Raw genomic sequence first — 7,229 nt, forward strand, 5'->3', positions numbered from 1 at the left:
ATGTTCTGGTGCGGTATCGGGCTCCGTTTCTATCAGTCCAATATGTTCTCGTTTCGACGTTCAGCTGTTCTGAATTAGTGGCGCTGATGGATTTGGTTATGTAAGCACGAATTTCGAGAAAATCCAAAAATACATGTTTCTATATGTATTTGTGTGTGTTTTCCTTTCTTATTGCGAAGAAGGTTGGATTTTGTGATGATATCCTGTGCGGATCGAGATGAATCGTAGTGTAGCTTTGTTGTCTCGAGGTGCTGATCGCACTGGTGCAATCTGTTCACAAATCTTGACGGACGGATCTGCGGAGATCGCCGGTGATCGAGGAAGAGGTCAGGATTGGCAAAACGGTAATTTCGCAAATAGTCGCCGATATTTTTATGTACCGTTTCACAAGAGTCGCGGCATGGAGGGGCTATTGTGGGATGTGTTTTACTCACGCCGTTAGGGATTCGCGTTGAATTGCTTGAGTTTGGAGGGACTTTTGGGCGCATTTGTTACCCACATAATATAATGTTAGTTAGGGTTCACTATTGGAACCCTAACCCTAATCCGCCCCTAGTGACCCGTGACACCTTGCCGCCCCATGGCCTTGCCCTGCCGTGCTGCGCGCCCCGGCGCGGCGAGCTGTCCGGCCGCGGAAACCGCCAGCAGCCTTCCAGTCACCCTCTTCGGCCATGCCTCTTCCCCCACCTGGCAGATAGCAGGTAGAGAGGGTCCGCACCTCTTGGAAGGGGGGAAAAAAAGCCCCCGGGCCGTGATCACCCTCCAGCACGTTCTTCCCTGGCTCCGGCCATCCCCGGACGTCGCCGGAGCGCCTTGAGGGACTCGGCCAGGCCAAAGGTCAGCCCAGACCGAGCCGGGCCTAACCTCGAGTTTCGAGCGCCGATCGCCACCACCTTCCTTCCGCGCGCGCCGCCCTCCTAGCCGACCCGGTGAACCTCGGCGTGCTTATCCCCGTGTCCCGCCTGCCGCGGCTGTCGTGGGAGCTCCCTCACCGCCCTGGACTCGTGGCGGGCAACTTGGAGCCGCGCCGCCACCGCCGAGCGTCGCGCCCCCATCTGGTTAGGATTGCACGGCCTTCCCTCAGCCGTCCAGCGCCGATCTGTCGAGTCCGAGCTCCTGGCCCGCCACCTCCGCCTTAGCCCGGCGGCCCTTGAAGCCCGACGAAGCGTATGACTGGGCTTGATCTCGCCGCCGCATGCCACCGGCTGCGCCCGCCACGCCACCCGCATGCTCGCCGGTCCGCACCACACTCGGACCCCTCGAGTGTAAATACCGACATTTAAATATAAAAAATAAAACTAAAGAATAGTTGAAGATACTTTTCATTGGGATTTCGGAGAAGTGAAATATGAGGTTAGAGTCATCTGTGCTGAAATCGGAGATGAAAACAGAATGTATTCTAGAATTTCTGGAGAGACGGACCGCCCCCAATATCCGACGTTACAGAAAACTGCACAAGTCTGCAGAAAATTATGAAATTGTGAAGAAATAAGTCAGAAATCATTTTTATTTTTGAGGTTAGATTTAAGGGTTGCATATTTTTCTGACACCGAGGAGTGCAGAAGATAAAAATCCGAAAGTAGTCTGGATAAAGCATTAAGTTCGGTTCGGCACAGTTTTCGGTGACCAAACGGAGTCGAAACTGAAAACTTAAGATATATTCTTACTCAGTACGTTAAACTGAGCCTGCCTGTCAAATTTGAGCGCAAACGGACATTCAGAAGGGTTCCGACGGAACTTATCAGATTTGAGGGACTAAACTGAAAAGTGGAATTGTTGAGGGGGCTGCTTGTGGAAAAGAGCATTGCTCTTCTTCTCCTCCCTCAACCTGCGTACACAACCAGCACACACACACACACACACACACACACACACACACACACACACACACGCATACACGCAACACACGCATGGAAAGGAAAAGAGAGAAATCTCTTTCTCTCTCTAGATCTCCCCCAAAATAGATGGAATTTGGTGGAGATCGAAGCTCTAAGGTGGATTTCCATCTTCTCCATCTTCTTCCTCTCCATTGGAGCAAGGTTTGAAGGTAAGCTTCAAAACCCTTTAATGGTATCTCTTTGTAGTTTGGGTTTTAAGCTTCAAGAATGGATTTAGAGTTATTCTAGCATGCTAAGTAGATGATTATTGCTAGAATCTAGGATCAATTTAGTGATTTATTGCCTAATTGTAACCTAGGGCTCTAAAGTGCAAGTTTTGCTACTAGTAGGGTTTGATCTCATTTAACCCTCTGTAAACCTAATTGATAGGTCACTGAACGCGCTGGAAGCGACGGTTCGGCGATTCGTCGAGCCGGTGCAAAGTTATTAAAGAAACGGACGTTTAGGCTTCGTTTCCGCCTGGAGGGCCGAGGCGACGTCGTAAAATCCTGGAAACGGATTTGGAGCATCATAACAAGAAACCGAAGACCTATAATTTCCGGATCGCGGATCGGAGGTCGTTGGTTGTCGCGCGCGGATTGGGTCGAGCCGAGCGGCGTGCGCCGCGGGAGGCCGATTGCGAGTGACGATGAGCAATCGGAACGCGATAAAAGGTGGGGGGTGTCATCCCGAAGCAATCGGGCTTCTCCTTATGTCCAAGTATCTCTATGTTGATCAATTATGCATATCGAGCTTTGCATTATAGGGTGCTAGATGATAAATGTATATATATATATATACATATATATATATATATTCTTGCATGCTAGTAGAGTAGTGTAAAGTTGAGTTGCTTAAATACTTGTACCTAGTATGCATGTGATTGGGACATAGTGTTGTGAAACCCTATAATAACAAGATTAATGTGGATGGACTCTAGTTGAATGAACACCTAGTCATTGTGTACAATTAGAGTATTGAGAACGAGTGGCATCTTGACAAGTAAATAATATGACGAGTGGCATCGGACTTAGTGTAGTTGACACTTATAGCATTGAACATAGGGAATAGGTGCATTTCCCTAGTTTGTGGCATGTTGCATGAAATGGCATATTGCATGAGAATCTAGTGTAGTTGACACTTATGATATTTGAGTATAGGGATTAGTGAGTTTCCCTAGTTATGATACATTGCATGGGTGGATTTCCCTAGTTATGGTTTGGTAGAGAACCTAAAGAGTGGTGTTGTTAACCCTAGATGATATGATATCCTCAGTGACGCGGATTTGATCATACTCTATGTCTGTTCGAAGCTTGGTGTGGTCGCTCCACACAAGCAGTGCACTCCGGAGTTGTCACACGATAGGGATAGCCTTTTGGGTCCCGAGGGGTTAGCCTTTTTGGGCCCCGCAGACGGTCTGGGTTGAGTGAGTAGTTCTCACCTTGAGTGAGCGGTTCCTCACCCAGGAGATTGAGAGTTGGTTGAGTGAGTAGTTCTCACCTTGAGTGAGCGGTTCCTCATCCACTAGATTGAGATTGAGTTGTGGCACCTATGTCGAGAGTTGGGCGAGTGAGCAGATCCTCCCCATTGAGATTAGCTGGAGGGATAGCCTTATTGGGTCCCGTAGACGGTATTAGGTGAGTGAGCGGATCCTCACCAGTGTGACTGAGAGTAGGTGTGGCACCTATAGCATAGACGTGAGGTTGAGAGTGAGCCTCTAGGCTAGCCGAGTGATTGGGTAAACTATTGAGCATGTAGTAGTGTGATGGTTGGCCTTTACTATGAGATTTGAGTGGAACAGTCTTGTACCTATTCGAGATTGAGTCTGACCGTCAAGAGGTGAGTCGGGTGAGGAGCGGGGTAGCTCTTTGCCTAGGACTTTCGAGATTGGGTCGGACCTTCGAGATATGAGTCGGGCAAGGAGCGGGGTAGCTCTTTGTCTAGGACCTTTGAGTTATGAGTTAGGCGGGAAAAGAGTGGGGTAGCTCTTCACCTCCTGGACTTGAGACCTTAGGCAAGATTGGCCTAGTCGATTGGATAGTAACATGAATTGCATAAGCGAAACTGCATTCATACCATGTTTAGATATAGTACGCTGCATAGCTACGTTGTAGTGGTATTTACTCCATTGTTAAAGCATACTAGCATGATAAATGATGTGACATGCATTCCTTGCATTTGATGGCATAGTAGATATAGTAGCAGTCTATTTCCATATATCTCTTTCTATCTATCTATCTGTGCCAGCTTGGACCTAGTGGGAAGATCGGCGGAGTCGGCGGCCGAACCCACTGGGAACTATATTTATATAGTTCTCACCCCGTGTGGTTTTGGGGTACAGGTACACACGAGAGCGGACCGGCAGATGATCGCGGCAAGGGCTTAGCGCCCTAGTGCTTATTGGTAGATGCTTTCCTATTGCATTAGTTGTTACCCTATATACTTGAGAGTAGATGATGTATAGGTGTGAGGCTATTTTGGAAATGTAAACTTAAGTTTATGCTTTGGATGAATGTAAAGCTAAGTTGAAATTAAATGTATTAGAGTTGAATGGATGTAATAGCTTAGTATCTCTCTTTTATTCACTTGTTTATTACTTGTGATGCTTGCTCTTGATTGTTTAGCACTGGTTGTGCTCTCGTCGCTGTTGTTGCATGATTGTGTATGTAATCAAGTTGTTTTCCTGGGAACTTGTTGTACACAATCTCGTTTGAGCCTTGGGCGGACAGGGGAGGTGCTGTCCGTTCGGCGGTCCGCCCGCCGCGCCCGAACCGTGCCAAATCGGTAGCGGCCTCGGGGCGTTGGGGCATGACAGTAGTGGTATCAGAGCGAGTTAAGAGCAAGCAAAGAGAGAGTCTAGGGCTGACCTAGGAGACCCTAGGACGGTGAACCTTAAGGTTATAGGTGCGTGAGTGGAACGTAAACCTATGCGGTGGCGGAAGTTGAATCGATTGGGTCGAGTTAGTAAACCTCTAAGACGGATGTTAGAGGTGGATTCAAGGTTCTGTTTATTCTCACACGAGAGTGTTCATGTTGGATGCATACAACATGAAACTGAGTGGTGAGAATAGGCACCCTGATGTGACTTTCGCCCGATTGAGTCGTGTTGTTTCGCTATTGTGGCGAAGTTAATGGGTTAAGGTGATTAACCGAGTTGGTGTGTTTCAGGAGCCAATGGCACCAAGGAGACACCATGCGCGTGGGTCTGTTCCGGCACCGCCTTCCGAGGTGCCTGAGCGGGCTGGGTCAAGCGAAGTGCAGAAACTGCGGGCGCAGATGACTGCACTAGTTGGCGTGGTTCAACGCCAAGGGAGTTTGATCGAGCGGCTCCAGGAGCGTTTGGAGCGGCTGGTAGCGGCGGCGGCCGCGACGGCGGCTGAAGGTCGTGGTTTGCCCGCGCCCTCGATTCGCGCGCTTGATGCGGCTGAGGGTGAGGGCCTGGCGGCAGTTTCGGTGGCGATACATTCCCCATCGGTTAGTGTTCCTCTGGCGGCTTCGGGTTCTGCGGTACTCGATGTGACAGCTAGCGAAATGAGACAGAAACGCGAGGCGTTCAAGGAGAGTGGAGTAAAGAAACGACCTGGCGGTAGTTCGGGGGGACAGTTTAGTTCCCAGAAGCCCCCGAAGTATCGAGTGAGGTGGTCCGATGGCTATGGACCTAAGCGATGTGTGATCTGCAGTGGAGAGCATCGCGCAGGAAATTGTGAGCATAAGGCGGGACGGTGCTTCAGGTGTGGTCGGACGGGGCATATAAGCCGTTACTGCCCAGAGGGAGCGTCGCCTGCACCGTTTGTTACATTCGTCCCAGTGCCTCCAAGGCAGTTGGCTGGAGTTCCACCGTCTACCGTATCGGTGGGACGTACGATGGCGCCGCGTCAGCTCGAGGTGACCCGGTTGGCTCCGAGCGGTCGGGTGGTTGCCGCTCAAAAGGAGGGACTTGCTAGGGTCGAGAAGCGTGGCATCGTGGCAGGTATGATTTAATTAAAGCAATCATATGCTTCTGCGTGATGTAGACTTGGAAAATTGCATGCATTTTCTTGTGGTCATTGGCTACTATTTGTATTTGTTACTGTAGTAGGGACCAAGTGGACGGGTTAGCGTAGACACCCGAGCGTGCTTATGTGGTGAGAGTGTAGCGCCTGCTGGAGCAGGTAGCGAGCTTGATGGCACTAGCAAATTGCTGGTGATGGTTGTTGGGCGAGAAGTGAGACTCGTGGTAGACACGAAGTGGTGAAGCGACTCTCAAGGCAGTGATTGTCGAATTGCGATAGTTGCGCAGTGGAATTGCGAATACCGAGTGGCTTGAGCATCTCGGATATTGTTTCGGTAGATCGAACAGTGAGAGTAGAATCACTGTTGAGAGAGTAGCCGAGTAGTTGCCGAGTGCGGGCACGTAGGCCTAGTAGTACCTCGAGTTGAGGTGGGCGAGTCGTGCTCGTGTAGCCGATGTGCATAGGCAAGTTGCCTAATGCTGGACTTCGTGTGAGACGCTGTAGAGGCTTAGGGCGCTCGAGCGTGGTTACTCATGGAGTGCGGTTGTTGACTCAGCCGGGTGAGTGTGTTGGCAGTAGCACTATAGCATTGCTAAGTGTGAAGCGGGCCATGAATCACTCGTAGGGCTGGTGGCTCTCACTAGGTACTTAGGAGCCGAGAGTGGTACATGCAACTCGATAGAATGTGTCGTGTAGGACGACGACGACGGGTAGTGCTTAGGGATGATCCGTGCCTGGACCATTGTGGACTGTGGAGCCTAGACCCTTGGGGCAGGCGCAGTCAGCTGTGAGTAACAGCGGCCCGATACCTATGGGTAGGGCAGAGTTTTGGTCAGGACGGTAGTCCGAGCTTAGACCCGAGAATGTGAAATTCCACATGATAGATCATGGGATTGAGGATGCGCTGAGAGTGCGATTTTGACCTAACCTCAGGATTTGATGTGGTTTGGGGTCGTGGTTGCTCCTGGTTTGAGTGTGTGCGAATTCCCAAGTGAGAAGTTCGCCCGGTTATGATTGGGTCTACGATGCGAGCGAGAGACGCTATGCGTAGTTGCGACAGGTTTAGGGGTATGCCGACGTGGTATTACGACCGTTGGTCCACTTGTGGAAGCCGACGCAATCGGTTTAGCTGGTAACTCCGTGGAGGAGTTGGGAGTAAGGGAGCGAATTTTCGAAATACGAGAGTTGAACTTCGCTCAAGATCGACTAATTGTCGAGTGGAAGTGCTTTGTACGTGCCGAAGAAGTCGAGTGCACTAGAAGTGCATTGCAATGGAGTCCGCGAGAGCAAATGGTGCAAGAAATTGCACTTGGCAGATTTGCTCTCGGGGACCGGTCCCTGGCGGGAGGGACCGGTTCCC

General features: G+C 50.4%; 1 long non-coding RNA gene across 1 annotated transcript; it reads left to right on the forward strand.

Annotated features, from left to right (window-relative positions):
- Nucleotides 1-2,491: 2,491 nt before the first annotated feature.
- LOC109705248 lies at nt 2,492-4,462 on the forward strand. The gene is made up of 2 exons (XR_002214675.1): nt 2,492-2,551; nt 4,219-4,462. It is a non-coding gene; the product is annotated as an uncharacterized LOC109705248 (long non-coding RNA).
- The last annotated feature ends 2,767 nt before the right edge of the window (nt 4,463-7,229 follow it).

Source organism: Ananas comosus, unplaced genomic scaffold (genome assembly GCF_001540865.1).
Source record: "Ananas comosus cultivar F153 unplaced genomic scaffold, ASM154086v1, whole genome shotgun sequence".
NCBI classification, from domain to species: Eukaryota; Viridiplantae; Streptophyta; class Magnoliopsida; order Poales; family Bromeliaceae; genus Ananas; species Ananas comosus.